Below are 18,081 nucleotides of genomic sequence, written 5' to 3' on the forward strand. Positions count from 1 at the left end.
GACTTAGTCTCATTATGAGATAGAATATAATAGACTTCTGAGTGATAGATAAGTTTTAGTCTCCACATACCTTTTGTTGATGAAGTTCCTCCAAGCTCTCCTCATTAGATATTTGTCTTCAATCAATGAACGTCGTGAAGTCTAAAGCTCAATTACACATTTTATCCTAATCCGAGACATAGCTATAAGTAGACTAGAAATCAAGTATATAGTTTTGATCAACTAAACTTGAAAAACAAGCTTGAGATATTAACGCTTGCGAGTTCGACCGAGCAGTGCTCTAACAATCTCCCCCTTTGTCAAGTTTAGTGACAAAACTATCAATACATATGGATTACAAAATATATCAACTTTGTAGCTTCTCATCCGTCATGCTTGATTTCCATGGCTCTTAAACATTCCTTGAAGTCTTCGCTACTTCAAGTACTTCAGCGATTCTGAACGTGTTCAACTCAGCATCATTGTTGTTGAAGATAAGAAAACATATGTTCTCAATCATTGTTATATAGTATCATAGTATTACTATAGATAATCAAAGTTCAATTGTATCACTACTTTGAAATAATACTATGGTGATATGTATCATTCCCCATTTGTCAATACTTCATCTTACAATGAAAACCTCACCCACTTACATAATGATCCGTAAACCATATCTATGTAGTGTGAACTACCAAATAATTCTCCCTCTTTTTGTCAATATAAATTGGCAAAGGTACGAAAACTATGGGATCATTATGAAATTTTCAAAAAGATACTTCATGACTAAAAGATGACATATCAACTTTGCTTCGATGATTCCACATAATCGAAACTTAGTGTATTCATCAAGGAGTTTATAAAGATACAAGATAACTCCTACAATATTCCACAGTCGCACTCCCCATAAAGATACGGAAATTAAGCACAAGTTCAACTACGAACTCTCCCCCTTTTGATGTCAATCCCAAGAGAACAACATGAGCAACCTTACTTTTACAAGAAAAGAAGGATTTATTTGGACATTAACAAATCACATGGATTTGTACCCAGTAAACTCGAATAAATTAACCACAAGAAGACCTTATTGATTAATTTAATCGGAAACGCTCAACATAAGAAAACTTACGAAGCCATAAAGTACTTTCACATAAAATTGGGTCAGGGAAAGATCAATAATGCAGAATATTTTCAAAAGTTCATTATATCTTTCATCAATATTTGCATAATGACACAATAGACTTAACTTTTGAACATATATGAGAAAATCACAGTTCACAAATGTAAACACATATATATCTCAGAAGCAATTTGCAATATATGAAATCAAAAAGATTAAATACTGCAAAAATCATCTTCCAAATAACTTTAGAATTTAAATAAATCTAAAAACATTGCAAGATGATAATCGTTGAAATAGATATGTGTAATAACAATTAATGCTATTCCAAACCCTAGTTATCCTTCTTAAACATAAGAATAAATTCTCATAAGAAGTTTCCTAGACATTAAGATTCTTGAAAAATTCTTTATCGTCTCCGAACTCCTTGTCGTCAACAGACATTTGAACATAAGGTTCATGAATAAAGGAGTGAATTCCAACAAACCTTCTTGATTGTTGCCAAACCAGGGCCTTCTGAATTTCAAGAGTTCATTGAACAATATCCTTTATTTCCTGAATCTCCATCCTTGTTTTTTTGAACTCTTCAAGAACAACAGAATTTTTTTGAAGATTTGAGGTGTTATCCCTTGGTTTCTTCATATTCTTCCTTTTTTTCTTTAAAGTTGTATAGGAATGAGATTTTTCTTATTCCTTCATGACTGATGGCTTAACAATCATATTAACATCTTTTCCATCAGAAGAGATGATGCTTGGAGTTTTCATTAAAATATGGGGTTTGTGAAACACACACAAAAGCAATAGCTCAACAATCAACCTTTTGATGAAAAGAGTTTCATAGAAGGAAAATAATGTAGGGTTCCAGAATCTATATATAGAGTAATAGGGTTCACGTACGATCAACACACACAGCTTAAAAAGGTTAGGAATGTCGATTTTGACCCTCCTCTTTTTTTTCCTTTATATTCAAATACTGAGAAACCTTTTCAAATATCATTAGTTGTTGATATGAAAAGAATAACCAGAAAATCAGAAAACAAAATTCAAGAAAATTAAACAACCTATAATTGCTTCTGATCCTATAACCCAACTGTGCACAACTCTTGTCTCTTTTCGAAATGTGGGCATTTGAGAAAAAATGCACTTTCAACACAATTAGACTGTGTTGGGGTGAACAATAATTTGTCCACCACATGGTTCCTGCACGGGATTTTCAATACTCCTTTTCATAGGTCGTTTGGACCTAGTTATTTTTTGTAGAGATCTAACTTTATCCTTAGACTTCAACTTATTAGAAGATGGACTAAAAAGACATACCTCGGATGGATTTGACTTTAAAACAAGTTTGAGCTTGTTTGCTAATCGATTAGCTCTCTGTTGCAGTTTGTTGACATATCTTACTTTATGTTTGTACTTGAAACCATTGGAGAGTTCATGACCCTTAATAGTACAATAAGAACATGTCAAAGTGGAGGATGGTTCAGGCACCATAGCCGAACATGCTGCTAAACAAAGTGAAGTAACTGGAACATGTGAGGTAGAGTTTTCATTAGTCATAGAAAAATCCATTTCATCCTCCAACGTGGTCGAAGAGATTTACCCTGGAAAAATATCAAGGTTGATGTGAGTATTGCTACAATTATAAAAATTAATATTTTGGCCAAGGAGTGAAACACTTGATTTTTTATCTTCAGTTGAATCATAGTGATCAGATGTTTCATCAATAGTTACAGCAAGAACCTTGTTCCCAGTGTATTTTCTCCGATTTGGACTTTCATTGGCAAAATTACCAAAACCCTTACACTTAAAGCACTGTGGCATATCCTCATCATCAATGTCGACAATATCCCTGTTTTTAGGAGGGGAATGATCATGGGGTTTAACTGATGATCTAGGTTTATCTCTGGTGAATCGTTTACTTCTCTTCAAAAGAAAATCTCTAAACTATCTTGTGATCAATCAAACTGAGTTATCAAGATCTTTGAAGTAGCTCAGGGTAAATTAGTAGTAGCAGTTACTACTTTTATGTGCATTTTGTCATTTTCTATCTATTAGTCTTGTCTATAGTGAACACCCATGTAAATTAGTAGTAGCTCAGGATCTTATCTAGATTGCTTAACAATAGCTTTCTGTTTTAGCTTAATCTGGTCATAGTTTAATACAATCTGTACATGCATTTCATTTTCTGTACATAGTTGCATCTAATTAGTATTCTTTCCCATTTTTAGTTTGTCGTAGCCGCTCATTGTTTTGTTAGTAATATATTAGGACTGTATATAATTAGACCGTGCCCTGCAGCTTTTTGAATTTGCATTCCATTTTGATTCTTTTGTATTTGTAGGTTTTGTGTTGATAGTACGATTAGGAATGTGTTGCTCTGTAGCTTGTATATATTGGTTTAGTTTTCTCTTGTATATATTGGTTTAGTTTGCTCTTGTACTGTTTAGTGTTCGTAGTAATAGTGTTTATAATTTGCTTCAGTGTTTATAGTTCGTAGTAATAGTGTATGTATTGGTTTAGTTTTCTCTTGTACTGTATTTCTTTAGTGTTTCATTTTTCTTTTTTTTAGTTTTAGTTCAAAAGTGTTCACTGTTCAGTAGCTTTTTGATTTATATCTCACTTATTTTGTCTTGTAGCTTTGCATTTTGATTAAGATTGCATTTGTCATGTTTGTTTTCTTTTCACAGTTAAGTTAGTTATCTCTGAACCTGTAGGTCTTAAGGTGTTTAGGCATTTCATTTTGTCTTTTACTTAGTAGTCGTAGTTTTAGTATTAGATGGAGTTAGTCTTAGCTTTCGTTAGTAGTTGCGTTAGTTTATAATCGGTATAGATAGCTTGTTTAAAGATCAGTTTTATATATTTTTCATTTTATTTTTGCGTTTTCTTATTTAGTGAGTCCGTTGGTGGTGTTCTAGGTTTTGATTATTTGACTGGTGCAATCACTTAAAGTGTCTAGTACTGTCAGGCATTAAGAAGGCGTCTACAACTGCAGTAAATAAAGAAGAGAGGGAGATGGAATTGTTACGCCTGTTCTAGGCTGTTGCAAGAGGTAAGCTTCATAATTCTTTGAGCTGAATTCTGCCCATGGTTGCTACCGAGTATGACTAGTTTCGAAATTCGGTTTAGTAAAAAGAGTTTCATATTTCTGTTGACAAGTACGAACTGGCCACTCGTTAGTTAAACACATTTTAACTGCTAAAATCAAATAGAAACTTTGGTAGTACAGGTTGACAATTTCTTTGAGATTAGGGGAATCTTAGTATAGTGACGATATATACATCCTTTGTAGAACATCTGACCACCCGGGTGGCAAATCTATTTTATGAACCAAGTGCACCTTTTTGTTTTCATTTTTCGTGATAGGTCTGTTCTGTTATTATAGCTATTGCATCATTCTGTTTAGGATTTGTTAGTAGCATATAGAATAGTAGTTGTTTATTTCATTTAAAAAAAATGTCTGGATTTTTGTCAGCTATTAGGGATGAGAAATTATCGAACAAATCACTTAGAGAACTCTCCTACAAGCATGCTTTATATTATGAGAATTCCATAGATCATGGTTTTAACAACTTTAGGGAAAATTACTGACCTTTTCAAGGTTTCGAGACACAATATATAGACCCTAATTGTTATCCATACATGTACCAGTCACCACCATTGGATGTTGAACAATTTTGTACTCCCTTGAGCCCTCGTATGCAATCTCTAATAGAAAATCTCAAACTCATCGAACAGAATAATGCTAGATTTGAATTGAAAGTATTACATGTTAATCCATATACCAACACTTCTGAAATTCCTTTCTATTGTGACCCTCATGTGCAACCATGTTCCGAATACCCAGGTTAAATGAGGAAACCCACTGTTGAAGACTCCCCTTCCATTGAACAACTTAATATGATCTTAAGGATGAATCTGATTCATTTACAAAATGAAGGAAGGGGGGAATTTCAAAATGAAATGTTTGTCATCCCTAATGAAGTAAATTTTGAAAATGGTGTTTATGTTCATAGTCAGGCTACTAATGTTGAAAATGAACCTAATCTAGAGGTAAACGAATGGACTAGAGACACTATGATTTTGAATAGGGAATTGTATTCTTGTTATGATGATGATGATGTTATGTTAGAAGAGCATGTTTATTCTAAAATTTTTGTTATAGAACCTTCGGGTTCAAAGACATTAGGCTTCTCTGCTGCAACCTTTATAAATGATGCTTCTTCTAATATTCAATCCATATATACAAGTGATGCTGATCCTAGTTTGGGGATTGTACAATTGTTCTGTGAAGAAGAGCATGACACACAACTTGTGTGTAACTTAGGGAATGTTGAATTTTATGCAGACACCAACGATATCTTGCATGAAAATAAATTTGATGAGTCTGATTTCCTGCCTGGGTCACAATATGATGTTTCTTCTGATTGTCCTATGCATAAGACTAAAGTTTCTGGGTGGTTGAGAAGAAAGGATTCTCAGACCATTTGAACTTAAAGTAGCTGCTTGTTATCTTGTTGTGACTTTCCGACATTTTGTTTCTTCTTAACAGGAGCAGCATTAGAAGAACTTGTACCCCCTTTACCCAGTGGAGAAATTACTTTGACAACAGAATTTAAGGAAGGAGAGCTAGTAACAGCTTGAATCACTTGTTCAATAGTTAAAGCATGGAATTCAGTATGAGACTCCAAAATGTTTTCATCTATTTGGTGAAGAACTTGAAATTTTCCTGAGTTAATAACTTTATCCTGATGATTTGAACTCCCTAGGTCATTACTCAAGGAAGGTATAATCACATCCACAACACTATCTTCTTGTGCAACTTGCATATTATCTGAAACATTATTATTACCTTGATGGGATGAAGTTTGCATAGCTGCCAATTCCTCAGCTGTAAAGCAAATATCAAAACTTTTATTCTTCTATTTATGATTTACCTTCCTCCAAACTTTTGTATACTTCTCTGGTACTGGAATATTTTGTTGTGGAATTGGTTCCTTCCTCTTGGATTAACATTCAGTAACATAGTTCCCAATAACAGAACAATGAGAGCAAAATTTTGGTATATTTGGAATTTGCACTGCTTGTTCAAAACTGCAATACTTAGTCTCTACTTGCACCTTGCTAGGAATAACTTTTGATAAATCTATTTCCACTAAAACTCTAGCATAGTACCCAATCTCTCTCTTGAGAGTTGTTTAATCTACTTTAACTGGCTTACCAATTGATCTGCTAATATACATCAATATACTCTCCTTCCAGTATTCAATACTAAGACCAGGAAATTGAACCCACATAAATTCTTTAGTAGATTTTTGATTAGCAGGATTAAAATTGGGTTCCCAAGCTCTTAGTTTTAGAGTTTGAGCTTTTACTGGCCAATATCCATCCCAAATATATTGTTTATCCTCAGGATTATCTAATTTGATGATGAAAAAGCCCTTACCAAGTAGAATACAGTGAACATCAACTTTGATTTTCCATTGTTGCTTTAGAATTGTAACAACAACATCAATTTCAGTTCCACTAAATCTAATCTCCTAATTAAGCTATATCTCCATTCATCCAATATTTCATCAATCATTTCATCCGGAATGAAACAAACTGGATTGTCGTTAAGCTGCTCCTGAATATTTACTGAATTATTTAGGTTTGAAAAATTAGATCCAAAAATTTGAGGAAATGAACTAGAAAAAAAAAATTTCCGATCGATTTTCCATCTTGAATGATGTAGATTAATGATTTATATAAGAGAAAAGATGTAATAATCTAACACCAATCATAGGATCTTATCGAAAAACACCTGAATTAATTGAAACAACATAGAAAAAGAGAAATCAATGAAGAATTTCGGAACCGAGTCAATCGCCTGAGTTGACTCCGAGATGCAGATCTCTTCTCTACTTGGTACATAGTGTTGAGGAAATAAATGTATTCACCAACACCATACTGAAGACAGTGAGCAATCAAGAGTCAAGTGGTTCAATTGATGTCAGACAACTAGTAAGCAACACAACTGTTATACCTAATTCCACAGTTGTTTGTTGTTGACATTTGGTGAAAATTAGGGTTTTTGATGACAAAGGAATGCCCGGAGTAGCTGGTGCTGCAAGTTGTAGTAGTAATTTAGGGTTTGTATTTTCTTTGGTTATGTTTTAATCTCTTCTTTGGGTTGAGATGAAACCCCTAAATAACTAGAATCCTTCGGTTTAATTTTACATTGTTCTCCATGAAACGTTTATTGAAAGCATGATTTAATCTGTGGAAAGCATCAAATTACTTTCACCTTGTATGTCATGCATCCATGGCAGTTAAAATAATTCTTTGTATGTTTCAAGCACTGTCGTAAACTGATTTAGCTCAATTTGTGATTATCTATGCTTTGAAGAGATAGATAATGCTAGGAATTGACATATTTTTGGCTTGAGGTTAAATCATCTATTTGTGCAAGTGGTTTATCACATCTTCAAGGTAGTTTGAGGCTATAACCTCTATAGCTCCTTGATTGAAAAGAGAACTAGTTTATCAAATCTAGGATTTCTATGCATTTAGGCGGCAGATTTGAAACCCTTGTTTACCATTGTATTTGTTTTAATCTTGTGTTTGTAGTATAATCATCCATATCCTTGTCGTATCGACAAAACCTTTTCGTTTGTTAAATTAGTAAGAGTAGAACTTAGAAGTCTAGTTTCACATCGTAACAACTCCCTGTGGGATCGACCTGTATTTTCCCTGTCACAATAGACGCCGTGCACTTATAGTAAATGTAGGCTCTAGACCTACCAGTTATATCTAATGAAAGAGTAAAGCATTGACTAAGGAGGGAGATACATATCATATGATGATTGTAGTTATTTGAACTACAAAGGGAAACAACAAACATGTGCGGATTGAAAATATACCTATCTCACCTTTAGGGGAATATTAGCTTTGTTATTTAAATGCCATCAACGGTATTTATGGATTGAATATATGCAGGGTATTGTGTCGTTGAAACTTGGAATCAAGGGTATGTATAATGAATTTTTGTAATTTGTTTATCCATATGATTGTAAGAGTTTTGTCACTAGAATTGACAAAGGGGGAGATTGTTAGAGCATAACTCGGTTGAACCCATCAAGCGTTGGTATGTCAAGTTTGGTTGTCATATTTTAGTAAATCAAAACTCAATTAAAAAGTCGCTTGATTATGTACTAGAGACAACTTCGTATAGGTTAGGATAGAAAGATTAGGATAATGAGACATACAAGTATTACTCGAAGACTTGAAGAATGTGAAGAAGTAACAAGATACATCAACGACATCATCCTTCCTCTTGAGGTTAGTAATATTTTAACTTGAACTGTTTCATTCCCGACATATCTTTCAAGTCGTACTATATTGAAAACATAACTGCGAAGCTATGAGTGATTATACTCTAGTAGACACAGTGTTAAGGAATTACAATACGAATTATAACTCTTATCTTTTAAACTTCGTATATAAGAGATCGACATAATCGTATGAATGCTATTGTGATTATGTGTATGGGTATGGGTGAATATTTATTCCTAGGAAACAATGTTTACATTTGTTAAGGAAGTACATTCATGAAGTTTCTTTTTGAATCAAAAGGGAAATCGCTAGGTTTATTGGTATTGTTATTCATTGCATATCTTTGGATTACCAATATGTGTGAGTTAGTAGAACCGATCATAACTTGTTATGTATCTTGGTAAAACTAATCACAATGCCTGACTTATGTACTGGTATGACTTTTATTAGTGTAACCGATACTAATTAATCACCTAAGACGGTATGATCGATATTTGTAATTGGTGTGACCGATCCTAGTAATTGGTATAACCGATCCTAGTAATTGGTGTGACCGATCACAAAAAGAATATGTAATCGATCCTTGTAATTGGTGTAACCGGTCCTTGTAATTGGTGTAACCGATCCTGGTAACTGGAGGGACCGATCACAAGTAATGCCATGAGAATATGGTAAGCGGTCTTGGTAATTGATGTGACCAATTTGGTAACTGATGTAACTGGTCCCAGTAACCATATTAAGGTAGAACTGATCCTTGTGTTTGGTAGAACCGTAAACCCATGATTAGTGTGTTGATTTGATCAATCACATAGTTCTTGGAAATTAGATGAACCAGTTCTAAACCTGTTTGGAAGTGTGGTATAATTGGTTCCAAGATTGTAAATATGAAAGAGGATTTACAAATAAATAAGATGTCGACATACTTTGAACATGTTCAGTAACTCTTATCTTTCATCGTTCAAAGATATTCCTTAATAACTCAAGGAGATCCCAGACCGAAATAAGTTGAGAATCTTTTAATTAAGGTTGTTAATTTTATGTGCTTTTAATTACCAGCAATTAAAATGCATATCTCTGGAAAATAAAAATTGGAATGTGCATATCTCTAGTAGGATTTCGGTTAATATTGGACAGAGCATTTCTAGGAATTATGAAAACCGAATTTGGAAATATATTGCATATCTTAAGAATATTTTCGGTTTTGGAAATTCCTTGGTGTGCAAACTCCCTTGGTCTATAAATACCCAAGTTTGCATTTCGAGCAAACTATCCTAAGAGCCAGCAAAACTACCTTGTTGTGTTGTTACTGGTGGAGCCGTATATTTGGAGAGGAAAGTATCCTAATTAGGCGAAATCTCTTACGACCGCTCGTTTAAAGACTTTTGTGGGATCAAGAAGCTCTACGAGTACCGTTGGTGGAAAACTAGATAATTGCAGTATTATTAATTTTGGATTTGATTTGATTAACTATCGGTTGTTGAAATTTGATTGCACCTAGTTTGTTTATTCTTGAGAATCTTCTCTTCTGATATAAGATTCACTCAAACTAGATCGAAGTATCGACGGGATCTTTAGAACTTTTTGTAGATCTAAAGACGTCTTGTGATAATCCATTGTTAACAGACTCCGTTTTGTGCGTGATTGATCACAAGAGATTCAAGTTGTGGTGTGCAGGTGTTTATTGAAGATTTAAGAAGATTTGAAGACGACGAAGATTTCTTATTTGGTTTCATAATCTTTGGTGTGGAAAAAACTTGATCGTCTGGGATCCAACTATAATCGATTTATCTTTGATAGATTTTATTGATTAGTTGCGTAGATCGGCATCAGTATGTAGCATATGGATAAGATCCAATTATTGATTGCATAATCTAAACTCTGCTACTTTGGTAGTTGTTGGATAGATTGATCTAAACCCGACAAAGGAGTTTATTGGATTAAACAAAAGAGCATTTGTCTAACTCATATCACTGATATTGAATAGAGTTGTTACCGAACAAATTTGTTGTTCCTTTACTGTTTGGAATACGAACCAAAGGAATTGTTCCGGTGCGTGCACTTATTGAATGTAGGAAGCGCAGGGATACTAAAGAAACTAGGTGAACTATAGGTTTAGTTGCTTGGTCTCAACTATACGAAGTTTGTTTTGATTTTGTATAGCGGCTTAATTCTGAGAGTATTCAATTCTGGACTAGGTCCCGGGGTTTTTCTGCATTTGCGGTTTCCTCATTAACAAAATCTTGATGTGTCATTTACTTTTGTTTTCCGTAATTATAATTGTTGTTATTATAATTTAAAGTAAATTACACAAACGTTAACTATGTATTACTTGATAGTAATCCAATAGAGTTTGGTTAAGTCCGAACCTATTATCAAGTAATCGCATTTTAATTATTGTATTGTCTCGATCTCGTATCCATAGACGATCACACAAAGTGTGAATACCGATTCGTTGTATTGTCTCGACTCAGTCCACAGACAATCACTTTCGGGAAGAGGACTTATAGGTGGAAAAGTTTAAGATTGTGGTATATTTGGGCACTCTCGTCTTTCTAGTTCTTAAAAAAATTCTTCTAAATCACGTTTTCAGAAAAAGAAAAACAAATCTCATAAGAAACTATGTCATTTTCTAAAGAGATTTTCAGAACCATTCATAGTGTGCAAAAATCGATGAACAATCTGTTCAGAAAAATAAAGGAAGAAAATATCCTCTTCGGATTCTCACTCAACAAAGAGGAATATGAAACAAGGTTTAACAAATTCATTCTCCTCTCTTGTGAAACCTCCCGATCCTTCTTTAGGTGGGAGAAATTACTCATTGTAAGTTTTAAGATTGTTCTTGTCTATTTCCCTTGGACAAGAATAATAATCTCCAAGAGAGGTGTGAAAAGATTTCTGCTGACTTGTTCATGTGTCTCCCTAAACTGCTATAGTTTTGGTTTTTAAGCGAAAAACCGTTTCTGAACTTGGATGTTTTTTCTATCTCTGTTAAGGTTTTGTTAGGGTTTTTGTCAAAGGTCATTTTGGGAATTTATCCCATCTCTTTTTATTTTTAATAAGATATTTCCTTCCCTTAAGCAAGCATTTCATTTACCTTCTCTATCATGTCCTCTTCAAGTCTTTCCAGTAAAGATGATGATGTATGGAATGTTCTCTTTCCCTCTAAGAAAGTTCGTTTTGGTTCTTCTGATAATGAGATGTGTCAAGATAAACGTGATTCATCCTCTAATGGAAATCCTAACTCTCATTAACCATGAATCTTATCTTGGATCAAGTACGTGCGTTTAAGGGTGAACTAGAATCCTCCATCAAAAGACTTGAAGACAAGATGGATAATCTTGAATCCAGGATTGACTTAATCGAAGATGAACTTGATGATTATATGGAATATGAGAAGAGTCTTCAAAGTAAGTGAAATTGTTTTTGGTTCTTACTTAAATTTATTTGAAACTTCTTATGAGAATTTATTCTTGTGTTTTAAGAAGGATAACTAGGGTTTGGAATAGCAATACACATAGCTATTTCCAACGTTTTTCATCTTGCAATGTTTTTAGATTTATTTATTTAAATTCTAAAGTTTATTTGGAAGATGATTTTGCAGTATTAATCTTTATTGGTTTTAAATATTGCAAAAATTGTTATGGGATATGTGTGTTTGCGTCCGTGAACTATGATTGTCCCATATACGTCAAAAGTTAAGCCTATTATGTCATTATGCAAATATTGATGGAAGATAGGATGAACTTTTGATGGAAAAGATTAAGTCTATTATATGTCTTTATGCAAATATTGATGAAAAATAGAATGAATCTTTGTATATTCCACAATATTGATCTTTCCCTGATCCACTTCTATGTGGAAGTACTATGCGGCTCCGTAAGTTCTCTTATGTTGAGCATTTCCGATTAAATTGATCATGAGTTCTCTTTTGGTTAATTTAATTGAGCCTTCTGGATACAAATTCATGTTTCATTTAATTTGTTAATGTCTAAAGAAATCCTTCTTTTCTTGTATAAGTAAGGTCGCTCTTGTTGTTCTTTCGGGAATGACATTTTATGAGGGAGAGTTCTTAATTGAACTTATGCTTAATTGCCAAATCTTTGTGGGGAGTGCGGCTGTGGAATATTGTAGGAGTTTTCTTGTATCTTTATAAACTCCTTGATGAATACACTAAGTTTCGACTATATGAAATCATAGAAACAAAGTTGGTATGTTCTCTTTTAGTCATGAAGTATCTCTATGAGAATTTCATTATGATCCCACTAGTTTTCGTACCCTTGCCAATTTATATTGACAAAAAAGGGGACTATTAATGAGTAGTTCACACTACAAATACATATGGTTTACGGATCATTATGTAAGGGGGTGTGATTTTCATTGTGAGATGATGTATTGACTAAGGGGGAGTGATACATATCACCATAGTATTGTTGTCAAAGTTTGATACAATTGGACTTTGATGCTGTGTAATAATACTATGACAATGTATAACAATTATTTAGATCTACTGTTTTCTCATTGTTATAGCTACAGATCTTCAACAACTATGATGCTCAGTTGAACACGTTCAGAATCACTGGAGTACTTGGAAGTGACGAAGATTTCGAGTAATGTTGAATAACCAAGGAAATCAAGCATTTGGATGAGAAGCTACAAAGTTTATTTATTTTGTAATCCATATGTATTGATAGTTTTGTCACTAAAATTGACAAATGAGGAGATTGTTAGAGCACTGCTCGGTCGAACTCGCAAGCGTTGCTATCTCAAACTTGTTTGTCAAGTTTAGTAGCCAAAACTATAAGTCTTGATTTCTCGTCTACTTATAGCTAAGTCTCAGATTAGGATAGAAAGTGTAGTTGAGCATTATATTTCACGATGTTCATCGATTGAAGACGAAGAACTACTAAGGGGATCTTGTGGAACTTCATCAACAAAAGGTATGTGGAGACTTGAACTCATATATCACTCAAAAGTCTATCTACTCTATCTCCTATTTGATACAAAAGTCGTATATCTATATAAACTTCGGTTATACACATTTGATATTTCGAGCTGAATTTAACTCACTTACGTATTTCTCGAAATATGTGTTAGTAAGCTTTCACGTTAACCAAGTTCATCTTATATTCTTGACGAAAGTCAAAAGATGATCATGTGAAAATCGCCTTGTAACATCTTACATGATTTGTGTGAGACAGTCATTTAATGTGGACTCGAAATGTTTCCTATTGATCATTCGATCACTTGAAAATGGCTTTGAAGCTAATAGTTTGTGTGAGACAGCTATTGTCGTCTTCTAAGAATGTTTCAATGATTGAAATGGGAGTTTAGAACAAATAACCTTGATTGGATATAGCACAATATGCGTACTTGTATGCTAACTGTTGCAAGTTATTCCAAGTCCGGGAACCACAGTATGCATACCCGTACGCGTACCGATTGGTTAATGAAAGTCCGAGAACTTAGTATGCATACAGGTATGCGTACTGGCATGAGTTTCAAGTTCCGAAAATTCAACTGAGTTTGGAAGGTATGCGTACCCTTTCGCATACTGGCGAACCCAAACTTAGTCCGACCACTTAGGTATGCGTACCCGTTTGCACATTTGAGTAGGCTATGTTCTAAAATCGGTTTGTTCATGAACTAATTACATTTATATAATAAGGAATGCAATCTGTTGCAAACCGTGGCTATAATTTTCATGAATTGATTCGAGTGAATCAAAATTGTTTTTTATTGGTAAATCCAAATTGTATTAATAAATAGAAATATGTACAAAGAGATTACAAAAAAAGAGGTCAAAGACCCCAAAAAACTCATAATAAATTACTTGAATCTAAAATAGGAAACATTTGTATATTCAATACTAGTTAGAAAAATAGGTCTTTCTACATAGCTCAACCCTTCACCATTTCTTAGAAGGAAACCTCATTTACCCATAGTATCAGCCGAAAAATTTGCCTTTCTATATGTATGTTCGAAAATAATTGAATCATAAGAACTTCAAACCTGAGCCCAACGTTGCTTGATTAACCAAGGTACGTCTGAATTAGTGTAAGCTATGACTGCACTAACTGAATCAGAATGCACAATAACCTGTCTCCATCCCCATTGCACATCCCACTCTAAACCCACAATGATACCAAACAATTCAGCCATGAAATTGTTTGTAATTCCCATACCGATACTCATAGCTCCTACTACATTGCAATCATAATCTCTCGCAACAATACCAGCACCAGCACACCCCGGATTGTCTCTAGAAGCTCCATCGCAGCAAAGAAGCAAGAAATTCCTTGGAGAAGGATGCCAATGACATTCAAGTGGCTGAATATTCTTCACCATTCTGTGACGCACTCTAAAGAAATTCAGAATGTTCAAGTCTGAAACGATATTATGCATATAGATTTTTACACGCACTGAATGTTCATGAACCAGATAGAACACCCTCTTCTTAAAAAAATCAATGCTCACTGCCAACTTACCATACACAATCTTGTTTCGAGTTAGCCACAGTTCATCTCCAACAATCATATTGGTGATCAGCCATAAGTACTTGACAATGCGACTCCTTCCCTTGGCACCCTTATATGAAGTAATGAGATTTAAATGTGGAACTATATTAAAATGTATGAGACCCAGTCCCAAACCTGAACTTCAAACGCACAAGACCACAAAATGTGATCTAATGATTCCTCCTCCAACTTACACAGAGAACATCTATTCATGATGCTTATTTTGAATCTGTTTTGGATTTTATCCAGAGTTGCACAAGCCCTCATTTCAATCTTCCATTTTTTTGCCGCAAGGTTTGGATGCACAACCTTATGTCATAATAGAGAGTAAACTTCTTCTTGGGCATACTTCTTTCGAATTAAACACTTGGCTGAACTGACAGAGAAAATACCTTTCAAATTTGGCATCCAAATCCTACAATCGTCCCCTCCCAAAGGTCTTGGTAACTCATCCAAAACTACACCAGCATTAATAAGATTATGCATATGAGCATCAGGGATGACCCATTCGTTATTAACGAGCAAATCAATGACCTTTACCGTGCTATCCAAGCCTGACTCACCAATAATCTCAGCGATTGAAGTATAACCATACCAGATATCAAAATAAAGAGATGTAGAGCGACCGTCCCTAAGCAAAACCTTAGTATTACGATCCACCTCTTTATAAATTTGCTTAATACCAGGATGAATGGAGGATTTGACACAATACTCCTTAATTCTATCATTTTTAGTGGTGTACTTAGCATAAAGAAACCGAGCCCATTTCTTTTTTGAAGACCGAATGTTCCACCACAGCTTCATAAGAAGAGCCTTATTGGTAACATATAATTTAGTAATGCCTAAACCACCTTCCTTCACCGGGCAGCAAACTTTACCATAAGCAACACAAATTTACTACTTACCTCAGCGTCCCCTGACCAAAGAAAATTAATAATAACTCTCTCAAATTGATCAATAAACTTGTGAGGTCATTTATAAACAACCATGTTGTGAATACAATAACTAGCAATTACCTGGTTAATGAAAACCACCCGATCTTGAAAAAGAAAGCAATCTCCCTTTCCAAACCGAAAGCTGCTTCTTAATCTTGTCAATCACATTACAAATGTGACGATACTTAATATACCCAGGCGTAATTTGCACACCAAAATAACGATATGTAAAAGTTAAAACTTCCATACCCAACAAGTCCGTGATTGTTCTACACCTTCTTATAGAGTTACCACCATAATAAACTTTGTTTTTTTGGCGACGAACTGTTTAACTGAAAGCAGCTTGATATTTACCAAGTAAACTCAATAAATTATTCAAACTCTTCATAATTTCATCAGCAAAGAAGAGATGTCATAATGTCATCAGCAAAGAATAGATGAGTAGGGGAAATACCTTTTTTTGACAGCATAGGAGTCATGCTTTTATTTAGAAAAAGCTTGGTGAGATTCCTACTAAGAACAACTTCAATCAGAACAAAAATAAGAGGGGACAAAGGATCACCCTGTCTCGAACATCTATTAATTTTAAAGAAACCCTCGGGACTTCCATTAAGATGAACTGAAATACGAGCTGAACTGAGAATAGTAAGAATCCACGAACACCAATTCTCCGAGCAATCATATCTTCTAAACACCTCCAAGATAAAGGACCAACTAACATTGTCAAAATCTTGAGAAATATCTAACTTAAGACCCACATTTCCATCCTTGCGCTGGCATTTCAACTCATTCACCATTTCAGAAGCCACACTGATGTTTTCATCAATTTTTCTACCTTTCATGAAAGCAACTAGTTCTTCTGAAACAAGTTTATCAAGAACTCCACCAAGTCTAGCAGCCAAAATCTTAGTAAAGATTTTAAAGAAAAAATTACTAAGACCAATAGGACGAAAGTTACGAAGAGTGTTAGCACCTCTTACCTTGGCCAAAAGAATTAAAAGGCTCGAATTCGAACCCTGAGGAATTAAATTATGCTGCCAGCAATATGTGATTGCATTAAAGAGATCCTGATGTATGATATCCCAACAATGTCTATAAAAACACACTGAGAAATCATCGTACCCGAAGCACTATCAACATCCAACGTATAAACTGCCCTCTTAGTCTCCTCCACTTAAGGTACAACATCCATCAGAATACTTTCTTCCTCAGAGATACACTCATGTTCATATAGAAAAAGACTCTCATCAATAGGTTGTTTTGCACCATTGACCTTTGATTCAAAAAATTGAACGGTATAATCTCTAATCAGGTCATAACAGTTAAGATAAACAATTGAGTGAATTAAAATCGATTTTGCTTCAGTTGTGTCTTGTATACTTCTATGAGAATATAAACAATTGAACAACTCTAGAACTAGTTTCATTTGAGTCATTTGAACTAGTTATGGTTAAGATGAATATGGTTGATATGAAAGTGTTCATATTGCTAACTTCGTTTAACTATTGTTGAACCAACAAGGTGTTCACGTTTAGGTACGGTTACTCATATCTAAATAAAGTGACTTTCATTTGTATGTATCAAGCTAAGTTCGATCTAACAATTGAAAGATATTAGCTTGAGTCTAATCAGGTTTTCATATAACGGTGAATATTGAATGCTTAGTTAGCTAGGTAACATTGATTACAAACCCTGATTTGAAGACTATAACGGAATCATCTAAGGGAATCAAGTGCGTAGAATCCCGCGTGGTTCTAGAGGCATAAGGAACGCGACTATACCTTTATCAGTGTGAGAGTGGTTAGGGCTCAACTACGTTCCTGTCCGAAGTTAACTTGGAGTAGGCTAGTGTCTGTAGCGGCTTAATACAGTGTGGTGTTCAAATCTGGACGAGGTCCCAGGGTTTTTCTGCATTTGCGATTTCCTCGTTAACAAAATTTCTGGTGTTTGTGTTATTTCTTTTCAACATTATATTTTTTATATAATTGAAACATCACAGGTTATGCATAAGTTCAATCAATTGTGAGTCCAACCTTTGGTTGTTGATTAAATTGATTGACACTTGGATATTGGTTTTTGATACCGTCCAAGTTATTTCTTATATTCAATCGGGCTCGCAAATTTTTATTTGTTTGATTGCAGATTGAATTAAGAAATTGAGATATAACTCTTGGATGTACTTTTATTAATATTGAGTCTGACTGTCTAGTTGATTCTCTTG

This window comes from Papaver somniferum, unplaced genomic scaffold (assembly GCF_003573695.1).
Source record: "Papaver somniferum cultivar HN1 unplaced genomic scaffold, ASM357369v1 unplaced-scaffold_118, whole genome shotgun sequence".
Lineage (NCBI taxonomy): Eukaryota > Viridiplantae > Streptophyta > Magnoliopsida > Ranunculales > Papaveraceae > Papaver > Papaver somniferum.